Genomic DNA, 17,018 nt, shown 5'->3' with positions numbered 1-17,018 from the left:
TCTACCAAGAGTCTCTCTTCAAGGCAATCTAGGCTTTTCCTAGCATGTACCTCAAATATCTTCCAGCCTCCACTCATTACCCACTTCCAAAGCCCCTTCCACATTTTTAAGGTATTTGTTACAGTAGTACCCCACTTCTCAGTACCAAAATCTGTATTAGTCTGGTGAGGATGCCGTAACAAAATATCACAGACTGGGCAGCATAAACAACAGAAATTTATTTCACACATTTCTGGAGGCTGGACATCCAATATCAAGGTGTTGGCAGGTTTGGTTGGCTTGCAAATGCCCATCTGCCCTCCCCCAACCCCTGGCAACCACCCTTCTGCTTTCTGTCTCTATGAATTTTACTATTCTAGGTACCTCATATAAATGAAATCATACAATATACAGTCCTTTTGTGATTGGCTTATTTCATTTGGTATAATGTCTTCAAGGCTCACCATACTTTTTAAAGCTGAATATACAAAAGTTTTCTATATTCCATTTTGATGGAGTCCAATTTTAAAATTTTGTCACTTACGGTTTTGGTTTCATAGCTAAGAAACTATTGCCTAATCCAAGGTCATGAAGGTTTACACCTGTTTTTTTCTAAGAGTATTATAGTTTTAGCATTTATATTTAGGTCTATGATCCATTTTGAATTAAGTTTTTAAAAATTTAATTAATTAATTAATTTTGGCTGCGTTGGGTTTTCACTGCTGCGTGTGGGCTTTCTCTAGTTGAGGTGAGTGGGGGTACTCTTCGTTGTGCTGTGTGGGCTTCTCAATGCGGTGGCTTCTCTTGTTGTGGAGCATGGGCTCTAGACACATGGGCTTCAGTAGTTGTGGCACGCGGGATCAGTAGTTGTGGCTCGTGGGCTCTAGAGTGCAGGCTCAATAGTTGTGGTGCACGGGCTTAGTTGCTCTGTGGCATGTGGGATCTTCCTGGACCATGGGTCGAACCCATGTCCCTTCCCTTGGCGCGGATTCCCTGCGCCACCAGGGAAGTTCCTTTAATTAATTTTTGCGTAAGTGAGGTAGGGGTCCAATTTCATTGTTTTGCATGTGGTTATGCAACTGTCCCAGCACCCTTTGTTGAGAAGACTATTTTCTCAGTGAATCAACTGTCCACAAATGTGTGGGTTATTTCTGAAGTCTCAATTCTTTTCCATGATATATACGTCTATCATTATTCTGGTACAACACACTATCTTGATTATTGTAGTTTTGCAGTCAGTTTTGAAAGCAGGAAGAATGAGTGTTTCAACTTTTTTTTTTTTTTCAAGATTCTTTTGGCTATTCTGAGTCCCTTGCATTGCCATGTGAATTTTAGGATCTGCTTGTCAATTTCTAGGGAAAAAAAAAAAGGCAGCTGGGATTTTTGATAGGATTGCATAGAATGTGCAGAACAAATGGAGGAGTACTGCTTATTTTAACAATATTAAGTCTTCTATTATTTCTTGATGACGATTTAGCTTAATTATAAACCCTGTACCTCGTTTCTTCCTATCCTCTCAGTAAGCCTAATAATTCCTTGCTCCTCCACTGGTCACTTTTCCTACTTCTAACAGTACACTTTAGCAACTGCTTCTTATTCTGCCAACTATACACATCGTCTCGAGTGCTTTTCCCTTTACCTCTACCTTTCCTATGTTTCACATCTTAAACTGCCAGCTGTATTTTTTTACCTTTATGTTGTCAACATTGGTATAAACTATGCTTCAACTACAGCAAGATTATAATTTACTAACAGGTTTGGTCTAAAAGTTGAACATCAGAAACCAGCATTTTCTAAGCTTTCTATCATAGTAATTATTCAGTTGAATCCTCTCCCAGAACTCCTATCCTTCCATCCCAATCTAGCCTAGCTCTTGGGATTTCCCTTTACTATTGAATTAGATCTAGTGAATCCTGGATAGTGATGCTGTCAGAAACCTCATTTCTATCTCATCTTTAAATTTTGAAAAAAAGCCTATGTGGGAGTTGGAGTTTATGAGTCTCTGCATATCTGAAAATGTTTTCATTTTGCTCTCTTAATGATAATTCAGCTAGGAATAGAGTTTTTTTTTTAATAAAAAAATTCTTAGAATTTGAAGTTAAAGAAATATTTCCCTCAGAAACTTGAAGGTCATTGTTATCTTCTCATATCTAGTGTTGCTGGTAAGAATTCTAATCGCAGTGTGAGTCTTACTCTTTTACGGGTCACTTTTAAAAATTATTATTATTTATTTATTTATTTTTGGCTGCGTTGGGTCTTAGGTGCGGCACTCGGGATCTTTCCTTTAGGTGTGTGGGCTTCTCTCCAGTTGTGGCATGCAGGTTCTCTCTCTCTAGTTGTGGTGCATGGGTTCCAGAGCGTGGGCTCTGTAGTTTGTGGCATGTGGGCTCTAGCTGAGGCACACCGGCTTAGTTGCTCCACGGCATGTGGGATCTTAGTTCCCCGACCAGGGATCAAACCTGCGTCCCCTGCATTGGAAGGCAGATTCTTTACCACTGGACCACTAGGGAGGTCCCTATGGGTCACATTTTTCCTTTGGAAATTCAGGATCTTCTCTTTATCTTTAGAGTTTTAACATTTCACAAAGTTGTTTTTGTTCTCCACTAATGGACATTTTCAGCTCTGGGAAATTTTGTTCCATTATTTTTGGGGTAACTTTCCATCTTTTATTTACTCTCTTTTCTCTTTCTCTTGTGGTATTAGTCCTGTTGGATAGACTTTTTATTTTTCTTATATTTTCTCTTGCAATTTCCATCTCTTTACGTATTTCTTCTATTCTTAAAATTGCACGGACTTTACCTTTCAACACTTCCAGTGAAATTATAATTTTGGCAATTTCCTATTTCTAATTTCAAGACTTACTTTTTGTTCTTGGATTGTTACTTATCTGAGTACATTATCCTTGTTTCATACCTGTAATAAAAGTTTGTGAGCATATTTTTAAGTCCTCTGAAGTTTCTTTTTCCTCTGTGGTCACATTTTCTCCTTATCCTCTCCCTCCCTTCCCCAGCCCCAAGTTGCAGACTTCCCTTAAACACCTAACAGTCCCTGGTTGTCCATTCATATTTAAGATGAAGTAGCTGGATGCTGATGACGCATCTTTAGAACTTGGGAGGGTCTTGCCAACTTGCACAACTTCCCTCTAGGGTGAGTGGGTAGGAAACTGGCTATTGTGCCAGAATAAAGAATGCTCTACTCTTAGTCATTAAATGCTCCCCAGAGATGATGAGAATGCTTGACTTTTAGCCTGGGATAAATGCCTAGCTATTGTATCTGAGGTATAGGGAGGGTTCTGCTGTTCTACATAGAGACCTTTATTTCGTGTCCTTGTTTTCAGCCCTGCTTCTCACTCTTGCTCTGTCTTGTCAGTGTCTCCAAATTTCAGCTTCTCTAAATCACTTCTGGCAGGTAGGCCTCCTTCTTCAGCGGCAGTGCCCCCCCCCACGCCTATTCCACATTATGGTTTCTTCCATTTTGTTTAATCAGACCTCACCCACTTTCTGTGTGTAAAATTAGAAAAAAAAATTTCTTGGTGGCTCCCTTCCCATTTTCTGTTTTGTACGGGTTTCTATCATTTTTCATTCCTTTGTTAGCATTTTAATGGGGTTCCAGGAAGAAGAGGCAACAAATGCATGCACTCAGCCAGCTTTAATTAAAAAAAAAAAAATCCTAAGTATAGGTTTAAAAAAAGATATGTGGGGCAGAGTAGTAAATAAGAAAAAAGAACAATGGAATGACAAAAAAGAAACCAAAAAAATTTCTGTGTCTGTGATATTGACAGTACTCCCGTGCATGAATAACAATGCTTAGCATCTCACACTCTTCAGATCCCCCCATTTCAGGGATGGGATAGATCTGAGACATCTCGTTCACACCCACTTTTACAGTTACGAAAAGCAGGACCCAGGAGTAACGGGATTTTCCCAAGGTCACACACGTAGACACTGGCAGAATGGAGACTAGAAAGATAAGATGAGTCCACTTTGCTTTCCCTTCATCTCACCACACCGCTGGGGAGTAGCAGGACGAGCGGATCAGCAGTCAGATAAGAAGGATCGTGAGAACCAGTCAAAGGAAGTTGGTTTATTCCTGAGTGAAGTCGGGTGCTCGAGAAAATGAAACACTTTAGGACGCTTCATTTGGCAGGACCGAGCGTCCCCCGGCAGCGGTCCTGACAGCGGCGGCCGCGTACGGACCCTACGGAAGGGGGCGACTGTACAGCAGGCCGGGGGACGCTGGGCGGGATGGGGATGCGATGACGAATGAAGGGACGAGAACCCCGACGAGGGACGGGAAAGTGACAGTGGGGCCACGAGGGCGTGGACGCTGGCGGTGACTCAACTGCTCTCAGGGGCGTTTAGAGTTACTGATAAAACAATCGCCAGCCGGGAAAAAACACGATTCAAATCACTCTTACTTTCTTAGTGCAACGATAGCTTACTTACGGCCTTACATTAACGGTGCGTGGCTCCGACAAGGAAACCGTCTGCGCTTCGGTACCAGAAACTGGGGAGCCCGACGCCGGGCCAGCTGCCGCCCGCGAGGACTGGGACGGCCGTCCGCCCCGCCCTCCCTCCCTCCCTCCCCGGCCGCCGAGACGAACCGCGAAAAGGCCGTTGGCGGTGTCTCCCGGGCCGTGCGGGCAGCCCGAGGGCCTCCGGGCGGGAAGCCCACCTGTCCGCGGGCGCCAGGCTCCTCGGGGCGGCTAGCCCAGGGTTCTGCGTGACTGGCCCCCTGAGGCAGCGGCGGAGGCGGCGGCCCACTGTCCGCGCCGCACCGCCTCCTACGGCAAGCGGGAGGAGACAGACCCGCCCGACCCGCGCCTGCCGTGTGCGCTTGTGCGCCCCCGTCTGCCGGCAGCCCAGAGCCCCCGCCCGCCAGACCCCGGAAAGCGCCCGAGGCCCGCGCGCGCCCGAGTCGCGCTCCCGGGAGGCTGCGGGACGCCGCGGGACGCCGACCGGGCGCGGTCGGGCGGGGGCGGGGCTCGCGCTGACGTCATCCAGGGGCGGGGCTGGGGAAATCGCGCAGGGGGCGGGGCGCGGTGACGTCGGGCGCCCGGGCCGAGCTGTGGCTGTGGTGGTGGCGGCGGTGGCGGCGGCGGCGGCGGCGGCGGCGGCGGCGGCGGCGGCGGCGGCGGCGGTAGTGGTGGCGGCGGCGTTGGGGGCGGCGACGGCGCCCGGGCAGCAGCGGCAGCGGCACCGGCACCGGCAGCACTGAGCAGGGTGAGACGGCCGCGGTGGCGGCAGCTCGGGATCGGGCGGCGCCTGGAGCTTCCCGCCCGTTGCTGGCGCTAGGCCCCTCGGCTCTCAGCCGCCCGCTCCTCCTCACGGCCCTGGCTGGGTCCCGGCAGCGCGCCCCCGGGGAGGGCGGAGCCGTAGGTGAGGCGCGGGGACCCCTCCCCCTCCGCGCTCTGCGGGGGGGATGGGACGTCCGGGAGGGCGGCCCCACCCAGCCCACCGACGAGATCGGGGGCGGCGGCGGCGGCTGCGGGCGCCCGGCTTCTGAGGCGTGGTGTTGCGGGCGAGGTGGGGAGGTGTACGTCTCGCGGAGCCCCGGGAGGCTGGGGTGCGGTCGGCTGGGTCTGGGGTTTGAGTATTGATGTACAGCGTTGAAAGAGACGAGGATTCTGGTTTTTTTCCTGCTATGAAGTGGTCAGGTAGGAGATGGAGGCTTGGCTTCCAGAAGGAAGATGAGCTGTGGATGTTGCCTTTGAGGCAGTTCGAGAAGCTATTGCACTAGGTCTCGCACCTCTACTTTAGGATTTGGGGTCTTTTTTTCCTCCAGGCGGAGCGGGTGGGGCGTCGAGGGCGGGGAGAATCCCTCTGCTTTTGGCTCGGGGTGTGAGCGTGGATGGGTTTGGAGTTCTACACCGTTCAAGACGAGCGAGATCTTGGGTTAGACAACTTCCTTCTGGCAGCAACATTGGGGAATAGGTCCCAGTACACTTAGTTCCTTAAAGGCGTTATCTTCCAGTCTTTCTTCTGTGCCTGAACGATCTCTATGCCACCTCGTTTTCAGAGCTCTATCCTGGCCCCTTAAGAGAGGGCCTGAGGATCAGGTGGTTGCTTTGGAAGACACGTTTCTGAGGAGTAGTCGCACGTGGTTCTGGTTGACTGCTTTGGATGGATACAATGAACAATTTGAATAGTTCTGTTGGCGCTAATTATGCGAAACATACTTAAATGTTTTGAAGCAAACTGTCTTTTACAACTCATGTTTTAGTAAACCTTGACAGCTATTTTGTGTTTAATTGTTGTAAAGTTACACTTAATTAACACTTAATTATTGGAGATTTCTAAAATTTCTCAATTCCACATGTCTTTATTAGACACTTTAAAAGTGAAGTGGAATAATTTTTTTTTGGTAGGTCCCTCAATTTCTCAGAAACGTTCTTGGAGTCAGGTGCTTTTAAAATGCTCTTTAGTAACATTTTGGGGGGCATGTGTCTGTTGTTGTATAGGGAGATGTTACTAAGAGTAAACAGTGTTCAACGTTCTTCACTTCAGTGTTTCACAACCTAGCACATTGAATCAGAATCTTCTTTTCTGGATTCCTGCTCCCTATTAGATTACAGTATTCACTGGCCTTACCTATCAGTTAATATCATTTAAGCTATTTCTTCCTCGGAAAACAGGCCCTGAGATTGACATTTGTTATATAATGGATGGAAGTAGGCATGACTCTCAGTAATTCATTTATGGAGGAAGGGAAACCGTCATGAAATGGAGTTTAAGCAGTGACTTTCCAAAGGCTTACTCAATTTATTTGGGAACATAGCCAGGGAAGTGCTTTCCCATAACCTGAGAGAGTAATATACAGAGTGAGTGTCAGTAGGTGCCTTTTTTTAACATGCCTACTTAATGAGCAGATTATTCTAGCAAATATTTCTGCTTGACGAAATTTGTAGGAAACAGATGATATAATAGCTATTAAGTGAGAAAGGGTGTGGTCCAATTTGTAATTATAAACTAAAGATTTAATTGTATTCCAACAGGTCAAATTATAAGTTGGTATAATAATAGTTTTGATATTGGATTAGTCACTTAGAAGGAAAGATTAAAATTCACATATCTGGTTTTGGCTTATAAATTATACTTTGATTTAATGGGGTACACATGGGGACAAATGTGAACTAAAATAGCGGTGAAACTTTGTATAGTGCTAAAATGACATTTCCATGGGTGACAGTGGGATGTGATTCTTCTTGTTGGAATGCAATCATATGATTTGGGGAAATGTAGGGTAGAAGTGTTCTATTTCTCTTTAGAATTTCTTAAGGCTGAGAAAACTGGTATGTTTTATTTTTCAAGAAATGTGGCTTGCTAGTCATTACTGTGATATCTTAGTTACGTCTACTGGGGTGTTCCCCCCTTTTTTTAATTACTAAAGTCAGATAAGTATGTCATTGTGTTAATTCAACGTTAGTACTAGAAACAAGTGAAAATTCCCATAGCAACAACTGCTCTTTTTCTATGCTATGTTTATGCTTTTAGAAGTAGTATAAGAGCTGTTAAATGTGCGTTTTGCACGTTCTGTGTAAAACACATTGATGGAGGAAGAGCAGGGAATGAAGTATTTTGGCTAATCCAATAATAAACAATTTTAATAAACAATTTTCAGAGAAATATAATGTAATAAAGTAAATTAAGCATAAAGGTTATGTGGAATATAGTTTACTTCTATGGCTTTTCAAAATGTGAGCCTGGAGGTGCTGATTCATTCATGTATTCATTCAACAGTTATTTATTGAGTATGGTTCTGGGTACTTTTTTAGCCTTTGGGAATACAGTAGTGAACAAAGCTGACAAAAATTCCCACCTTCATGGAACTTACCTTCTGGACACCTTCTTGGGAAATGAAGAGGAACTCAGCAAAGGAGATTAATAAGAGGTTATTGAGGTAGGAGGAAAACCAGGAGAGTGTGATGTACTACAGATGAAGGAAAGGAAGTTTTCAAGGAGGAGGGAATGGTCAACTGTGTCATTGTTTAAAGATGTGTCAGACTGTTGGGTAAGAAAGAATTCTGCCTGATTATAATGTCTAATAACAGAGAAATGACTAAATGCTTTTTAGTGTGAGATGAGACAAATGTAAGAATCTTTCAGTTTTTTACTTCCTTCGACTGATTTTTAAAAACATATATATTTCATTCTTTATTCTTTTCAGAACAAAATATGCAACCTGGGAGTTTATACTTGTACTAAAGAGAGGTATGACACTGTTGTTACTAATTATATGGACACTTATTTTTTTAATACATGTATCAAATCAGAAGTTATAAAAGTATACAGGGAAAAAAATAAGTCTCTTCTGTCCCATCCAGTTACTCCTGAAGGCAGACACTGTTTCCAGTTTCTTGTTTTTCCTAACCAGTGAAATTTTGTGCAATAACACGGCATTTAGCTATTTTAAAATTTAGCTATTTTAAAAGTGAAATTTTGTGCAATAACACGGCATTTAGTATTTTTATCCCCTATGTATTTTTGTTTTGCAGGCTTAATATTTGTTTTTATAATTTAAGTCTAGCTATCTGCAGACCTTTTTTTTTTTTTTAAATAACAGCTTTATTGAGAGACAATCCACATACCATACGATTCACCCATTAAAGTGTACAATTAAATTCTTTTGGTACATTCATCACCACGATCAATTTTAGAACATTTTCATCCTCCCAAAAAGAAGCCCCAAACTCATTAGCAGTCATTCCCCTGACCTTTGGTTTTAAAGCTCTCTTTTTTTTAAAATAATTAATTAATTAATTTTTGGCTGCGTTGGGTCTTTGTTGCTGCGCGTGGACTTTCTCTAGTTGCGGCGAGCGGGGGCTATTCTTTGTTGCGGTGTATGGGCTCTAGGTGTGCAGGCTGAGCAGTTGTGGCTCGTGGGCTCTAGAGCGCAGGCTCAGTAGTTGTGGCGCACGGGCTTAGTTGCTCCGTGGCATGTGGGATCTTCCCAGACCAGGGCTTGAACCCGTGTCTCCTGCATTGGCAGGTGGATTCTTAACCACTGCACCACCAGGGAGGCCCCGACCTTTGGTTTTAAGTAAAGTATTGTTTTGCGTATTATGTGGGGAAAACGTTTGTGAATTACTTTGATTCCAGTTAAATGGTAGTGAAGCCATTTAGTGTTACTTTTAATATTCTCTGATTGAATAGAAGCATAGGTTTGTGTAAAAGTCAAATTAGTTAGTGGTTTATTTAGTTGCATGAATGGGCTCATAGGATGGATTGTAGGAAGATCTGAGATGAGATCTTAAGGATAAGTAGTATTTGGCCAGATGAAAAGGATGCAAGCAGAGGGAACAGCATGTGCAGGACCCAAAGGCAAGAAAGCTGTAGGGCAGGTAGAGTGATCTGAAGATAGTTTGGTCTGGCTGGAATGTTGAGTGCTAGTGTGAGGTGTGGGCATCACTTCTCCTTTCTGTGAAAAAGTGTGTTGTCTTAAAAAGGCAAAATGATTACATGATTAATTTGCTTAAACTGTTTGTGGATTGCTGTCACTTCCTAGCTGTATAACTTTGGATGAGAAACTTTATTGTCTAAAACTCAGTTAAACTCTCATTAGATGAGAATAATAGTCCTATCTGATGTGATTGTTGTGAAGAATAAATGAGCTAATGCTCATAAAGCTTTTAATAAGATGCTTGGAATACAGTAAGTACTCAATAAAAATCAGCTGCCCTGAGGATGACATTTTGGTGGTGGTGATTTTGATCATGGTGACTTTGATGATGGTGATAATGATCGTGAAGTATGGAATTCCTTAGGATATTTTGGAGCCCCAGAGAGTGCTCGGGAGACTGGAAAAGGATCTGTCATTTTAACTTTTTCCGGGGAAGAAGGAAGTGAATACCAAAAACTTTAGACCAGCACTGTTTAATAGAACTTTGTGTGATGATAGAAGTGTTCTGCCTTTGACCATCAAATACAGTAGCCACTAGTTACATGTGCTTTTTGAGCACTTGAAATGTGGCCAGTGTGACTGAGAAACTGTATTGTTAATTTTATTGCAATTAATTTAAATAGCCACTGTGACTAGTGGCTACTGTTTAGGGCAGCACAGTTACACACTTACAGATTGAGGAATCTAATTGAATTATGGCAATATTTTAGAACAGATTATTTAAAAAGTTAAAAAGTAGTTTTAGAAGCCTTGTCAGGGGAAAGGTGATTGCTGGGATACAGCATGGATTCACTAGGTTACATCAGACAATAATTCTAGTTTTCTAGAACTGACATGGTTCCCAGACAGATAAATAAAGGAAATGTAGTAGTTGTAATGTGTCTAGACTTCAGTTAGATCTTTCTATGCTGTCTTTGTGGAAAATATGAAAAATTATGTCCTAGATTTCATGAGAACGGGGACTGTTATTTGTTCTCTACTAAGCAAATAACAGATACTTACTAAATATTTGATGACTGAATGGAGAATGGTACAATTAGGTGAAGTCACAACTAGTTGTAAATGGCTAGATGCAGAGAATGGAGATCTGCTTACTGCAGAAGATGGGTTAGGGCAGGGGTCCCCAACCCCTGGGCTGCACGGCAGGAGGAGGTGAGAGGCGAGCGAGCGAAGTGTAATCTGCCGCTCCCCACCGCTTGCATCACCACCTGAACCATCCACCAGCCCCCCGACCCCCACCCCGGCCGTGGGAGAATTGTCTTCCATGAAACCAGTCCCTGGTGCCAAAAGGTTGGGGACCTCTGGGTTAGAGGAACTGGTGTTAGCTCTCTCATCCAGGTTTATAGTATTGGAAAGATCCAGGAGTGGTGGCGTAGAAGATAGTGGCGATGTAAGCTAGCTGCCAGCGTATCCTCGCTGAGTGTGGAGGGTGTCCAGGTCATCACTAGCTGATAGTGAAGAGGTGGAGGTAGAAGACTGTGTTACTGAGTAGCATGAAAATCAGAGTAACAAGGATTTTATATGAGGTTCAGGAATAGTGGTCTGGAGGTGGCAGTGGAAGAAAGAAGGGTAACTGCCTCGTTTCCCAATATTGGGTGTGCCACGTGAGAGACTTCATAGCCTCCACTTGAAAGGGCTGCATGGGAAGAGGCATCCTGGGAAAGCCAGCTATCAGTGAAGGCAGAGAGGTACTGAGAACTTTTAGAGGAGTTTCTTAGTAACGGAATGAAGTTCCTTGAGGGTGTATTTCCCCACCCAACTGGCTTCTTTTTTTTTTTTTTTTAATATTTATTTACTTATTTGGCCGCGCCAGGTCTTAGTTGTGGCATGCGGGATCTAGTTCCCTGACAAGGGATCGAACTGGGACCCCCTGCATTGGGAGCACGGAGTCTTAACCACTGGACCACCAGGGAAGTCCCCCAACTGGCTTGTTTTTATCATCACTTAAACTTTAAGAAAAGTCTCTCATTTTTGACAACAGATTCTTCTCCAACTTCATACTTTCTTTGCCTTTTGCTTTAAGTTGCTTTGCTCTTTGCTTTACAGCCAGAATTTGTTGAGAGAGTTGTCTACGTTTGCTTTATGTTTCCCTTTCTTCACCTGTAATTTTCTTCTCAATCTATTTGTCTTGTTTCTGTTGCCACAATTCCACTGAAATGTTTGCTGGGATTACTAATGGCTTTCTTTAAATACACTGGCTATTTTTCTATCCATTTATTTAACCTCTTAGCATCTGTACTAGTTGTCTATTGCTATGTAACAAGTTACCCCCAAACTTAACTTAAAACAACAAACATTTATTGTTTCACAGTTTCTTTGGCAGGCATCTGGGTTTGGTGTGTGAGATTCAGGGTCACTCATAAGGCTGCACTCAGATGTTGACTAGGACTGGTCATCTCAAAGCTCAGCTCAGGGAGGGTCTGAGTCCGGCTCAGTCATGTGGCTCGTGGCAGGCCTGAGGTCCTTGCTGGCTGTTTGATGGAGAAATCAGTCTCTTTGCCATTTGGGTCTGTGCACAGGATTACTCACAACATGGGTCGAGCCCTATATCAAGGAGATTGAGGAGGGGAGTTACTAGCCAGTCTTTTTGTGACCTAACCTCAGAAGTGACAGTCTGTCACTTTTGCTGTATCCTGTTCATTTGAAGGGGGTCACTTGGTCCGGCACAGGCAAGAGAGGATTCCACAAGAGCATGGATACTCAGAGGTAGACATCATTCAGAGCCATTTTTAAGATTGCCCACTACAGCTGTGTTTGACACAGTAGATTTCTCCTTCCTTTGTAAAACTCTCGCTTCTTTTGGGATCTTTAGATTATGCTTCTGTTCTCCTTCCTGGTTCTCTGGACTCTCTTTCCAATCACCTTTGTTGAATCTTTTTCTACCATTCATTAAATGTTTGAATTTCTCTGGCTCATCTCATTTTCCTTCTTCTTCTTTTTTTTTTTTAGTACAAACCTTTTATTTTTATTTTTTTTACATCTTTATTGGAGTATAATTGCTTTACAATGGTGCTTTAGTTGCTGCTTTATAACAAAGTGAATCAGCTATACATATACATATATCCCCATATCCCCTCCTTCTTGCATCTCCCTCCCACCCTCCCTATCCCATCCTGCTAGGTGGTCACAAAGCACCGAGCTGATCTCCCTGTGCTATGCGGCTGCTTCCCACTAGCTATCTGTTTTACATTTGGTAGTATGTATATATGTCCATGCCACTCTCTCACTTCGTCCCCGCTTACTCTTCCCCCTCCCCGTGTCCTCAAGTCCATTCTCTACGTCTGTGTCTTTATTCCTGTCCTGTCCCTAGGTTCTTCAGAACCTTTTTTTTTTTTAGATTCCATATATATGTGTTAGCGTATGGTATTTGTTTTTCTCTTTCTGACTTGACTTCACTCTGTATGATAGTCTCTAGGTCCATCCACCTCACTACAAATAACTCAATTTCGTTTTTTTTTATCGCTGAGTAATATATTCCATTGTATATATGTGCCACACCTTCTTTATCCATTCATCTGTTGATGGGCATTTAGGTTGCTTCCATGACCTGGCTATTGTAAACAGTGCTTCAGTGAACACTGTGGTACATGACTCTTTTTGAATTATGGTTTTCTCAGGGTATGTGCACAGTAGTGGGATTGCTAGGTCATATTCATCTCATCTTCTATTTCATTTTTCATCTGTATGCTGAGTATTCATTTTTCTGTCTTCAGCTTTTACCTCTTTTGTGTCTAAGGGCTATTGTTATCCAGTGTTTCCACTTGGATGCCCCTTACACTCAGCACATCCAAAACTAAATGTATGGTTCCTCTCTTTTCTGATGCTCCTTAGTTTGTTAAATGACACTACCAGTTGTTCAAGCCAGAAATACATGTAGTGTTCTTGATTTTCCCTCTCCTGCAACCTTCCATTTTACTATTCCCTGTGGACTTTGTAAGTCATTGCTGTCCAGTGATGGTGTGAATGTTTTTATGAGGTACCGCATCCCCTGTTGTGTTCCAGGCATTGAATGAGTAATTTTTAAGGTTCCTTCCAATCTTGAGATACTGTGTTGCTAGCTATTGAAGGTTTTTAATTAGGAGACACATGATCAGAGCTGTGCTTTAGAGATACAGCAACTCTTGAACACTTTAAAGAGTTTATTTTTTAGAGCAGCTTTAGGTTTTCAGCAAAATTGAGTGGAGGTAGAGATTTCCCATAGAATCCCTGCCCCCATCCATGCATAGCCTCCCCCATTATCAATCTCCCACCAGAGTGGGACATTTATTATAACTGGTGAACTTTCATTAACACATCACTGTCACCTGAAGTCCATATGAACTCTCATTTTTAGTGGTTCACCCAGAATGAAGCTAAACCTTGTATTCCTTTTAGCTTTCTTTAGTATGGTGTGCTGCGAGATGAATAGACAATGGTTTCCATCTGACAGCCCCTTTATGTGTGTGTATATATATTCTTTTCATTTTTTCCTTCTTTTTTGTTTAAAAGCCCTTTTCATGGAAATTAGGTAACTCATTGTCTGAACTTCAGTTAAACATCTCTGAAATTGTGAAAACATTTCACGAAGTAGAAGTTTGGACCTGAAACATAATTTTATTATGGGAATATAACTTATCAATTGAAGGAATTAATTCCCTCTTGAAGCCCTTCTTGAATGTAACACACATTGAGAAAAGTGTATAAAACAAATGTATAGTTTGAAAACTTATGGAATAAACACTGGTATAACCATCATCTAGGTCAAACATTAGGACCTTGCCAGCGTTCTAAAAACTTTCTTTGCCCCTTACCAATCACAACCCATTCCTTCCCCTATAAAGGTAACTACTGTCCTGACTTTCACGGGAATCATTTTCTTGCTTTTCTTCATATAATTCTATTATTTAGTTTTATCTGTTTTCCAACTTTATACATAGAATCATGTTGTATATATTCTTTTATGTCTGGCTTCTTTGACTCAACATTTTGTGAGATTTAGATTTGTTGTGTGTAGCAGTGGTTTAGTCATTTTCATTGCCAAATAGTATTCTGTTCATCACAACTTATTCATTATTTTAATGATGGATATTTAGGTTGTTTCCAGTTTGGGGGCATTATGAATTATGCCAGTATGACCGTTATTACACAAGTCTTTTGGTGCATGTATTTTTGATGCTTTCATAGCCAGGAATAAAAGTGCTCAGTGATGGGGGCTTCCCTGGTGGCGCAGTGGTTGAGAGTCTGCCTGCCGATGCAGGGGACACGAGTTCGTGCCCCGGTCCGGGAAGATCCTACGTGCCGCGGAGCGGCAGGGCCCGTGAGCCATGGCCGCTGAGCCTGCGCGTCCGGAGCCTGTGCTCCGCAACGGGAGAGGCCACAACAGTGAGAGGCCTGCATACTGCAAAAAAAAAAAAAAAAAGTGCTCAGTGATAGAGTATGCATGTGTGCAGTTTTACTAGATAAGTGCCAACTATTCCTATGTAGTTGTACAAACTTACATGCCCTGAAGCAGTATTTGAGAGTTTCTTTTTGTTCTACATCCTTGCCATTATTGTCAGTGTTATTAATTTCAGCCATTCTGGTGGATTGATTTATAGTGGTATCTTATAGTTTTAATTTGCATTTCACCAGTTACAAATGAGGTTAAATACCTTTCTGTCTTTTGGTCATTTGGAGAACCTTTCGTGAAGTGCTTGTTCAGATATCTTGCTCAGTTTTCTGTTGGATTTTCTTTCTTTTCCTAATTAATTTATAGGAGTTATGTATTTTGGAAATGAGCCCTTCTCTGGCTGTTTGTGTCGCGAATATCCCCACTCTACTCTGTGGTTTGCTGTTTTGTTCTCTTAATGGTGTCTTTTGAAGAACTGGATTCTTAATTTTAGAGTAGTCCAGTTAATATTTTCCTTTATATGGTTAGTGCGTTTTATGTCCTGTTTAAGAAATCTTTTCCTACTCTAAGGTCATGAAGTTACTCTTTTGTTATTTTCTGGAAGTTACCTTTCTCATATAGCAGCATGATCTGCCTATAATTGATTTTTGCATATGCTGTGAGGTTTATTTTTTTCCCATTTGGTTCCTGATTTTCTCAGCATCATTTATTGACAGTTCCTTCCTTTTTCAACTGCTTTGTAATAAATTGAGGCTCTCTGTTGTGTTTTACTGATTTCTCTATCTTGGTCCAGTGCCAGTCTGTCTTAGTTACTATAGCTTTATAGTAAGTCTTCATACCTGGTAGAGTAAGTGCTCCCACCTTGTTTTTTTCCAGGAATGTCTTGACATTAATTGTCGGTCAGCGACTGTCATGGTCAGTAACAGGAGTGGTATCAGCATAGAGACATATAGACATCAATGGAATTAAGTAGAGAGTCCAGATATAAACACACATATATGGTTAATTAATTTTCAACAAAGGTGGGAGGGGAATTCAGTGCAAGCAAGGATAGACTTTTCAACACAGGGTACTACAACAGTTAGATCTCAGTATGCAAAAAAAAATGAACCTCAAGCCTCACCGCATAGGAGAGTCTTTGAGACCTTGGGTTAGATATGACACCAAAAACATGACTCATAAAAGAAAAATATTGATAAATTGGCTTTTATCAAAATTAGAAAATTTTGCTTTTCAGAAGAATTCATTAAGAAAATACAAAAGACAAATCAGAAGAGGATAGTTGCAAATCATATATCTGGTAAAGGACTTAACATTCAGAATATCTAAAGAACTCTTACAAAAAAAAAAGATAAACATCACCCCCCCCAAAATGGGCAAAAGATTTGAATAGGCACTTTACCAAAGAAGATATATTGATGGCAGTAAGCACTTGAAAAAGATGCTCACCATCATTATACATTAGGAAAATGCAAATTAAAACCACAGTATGATGCCACTGCATACCCACTAGAATGGTAAAGTCAAAAGATTGAAGTACGAAGTATTAGCAAGGATGTGGAGAAACTGAGATTCTTATACATTGTTGGTAGAAATGTTAAATATTACACTCATTATGGAAGACAGTTTGGTAATTTCTTAAATTAAACATGTATTTACTGTATGTCCTCAACCATTCGACTCAGGTATCTAGCCAAGAGAAATGAAAACATCTGTCCACACAGAGACTTGTGTGCAGATATTCATAGCAGCATTATTCTTAACAGCAAATCTCAGAAGCCATCCAAATGTCCATCAACTGATGAGTTGATAAGCAAAATACAGTATATTCATATCATGGAATACTACTGAGTAATAAGAAGGAACAACTGCTGATACATTTAGCAACATAAATGAACCTCAAAAATGTTTTGCTCAGGGAAAGAACTGCCATTTATAATTTTATTTACATGAAATTTCTAGAAAAGGCAAATCAGTGGTTGCTGGGGCAGCTAATTCTTCGCTGTGAAGTATGGTGTTGTCAGGCACACACACACAAGACAAGGCAAGGCCAAGGCCAAGACCAAGGCCTGACTGATTTGACTGGTATAGATACAATGAACGCTTCCAGGTTAGACAGTTTATCACTTACATGGGCAGTGGAGCCAAAGGTGCCAGCTCTCTATGACTCTTGTCCCATAGGCCAAAAAGGATGACACCAAAACAAAACCATTGCTGATGACTACAGTGAGCTGTGGGGTGCCCTATCCCTAAGGAGCCCATTCTAATTTGC

The 17,018-nt window shown here is 42.3% G+C and overlaps 2 protein-coding genes across 7 annotated transcripts in view; one reads left to right on the top strand and one right to left on the bottom strand.

Moving 5' to 3' along the window:
• The window catches only part of RAD52 (RAD52 homolog, DNA repair protein), a 58,207-nt gene extending 53,737 nt beyond the window's left edge, over positions 1-4,470 (bottom strand). Inside the window, exon 1 of the mRNA XM_082850738.1 lies at positions 4,425-4,470. The gene's annotated coding sequence lies outside the window, so the exon portion shown is untranslated. The remainder of the gene's footprint in view (positions 1-4,424) is intronic.
• A 618-nt stretch (positions 4,471-5,088) lies between these two features.
• ERC1 (ELKS/RAB6-interacting/CAST family member 1) overlaps positions 5,089-17,018 on the top strand; it is a 399,625-nt gene continuing 387,695 nt past the window's right edge. For 5 of the 6 annotated variants that reach the window (XM_082850733.1, XM_082850731.1, XM_082850730.1 and 2 more), the window contains exon 1: positions 5,089-5,201. The gene's annotated coding sequence lies outside the window, so the exon portion shown is untranslated. Of the gene's footprint in view, positions 5,202-5,232; positions 5,358-17,018 lie in introns of those variants that run through there. The other variant, XM_082850729.1, reaches the window with a different exon arrangement.

This window comes from Leucopleurus acutus (genome assembly GCF_964270905.1).
Source record: "Leucopleurus acutus genome assembly, chromosome: 11".
Classification (NCBI taxonomy): domain Eukaryota; kingdom Metazoa; phylum Chordata; class Mammalia; order Artiodactyla; family Delphinidae; genus Leucopleurus; species Leucopleurus acutus.
Note: the sequence above shows the minus strand (reverse complement) of the source record. Positions and strands in the feature narration are given on the sequence as shown.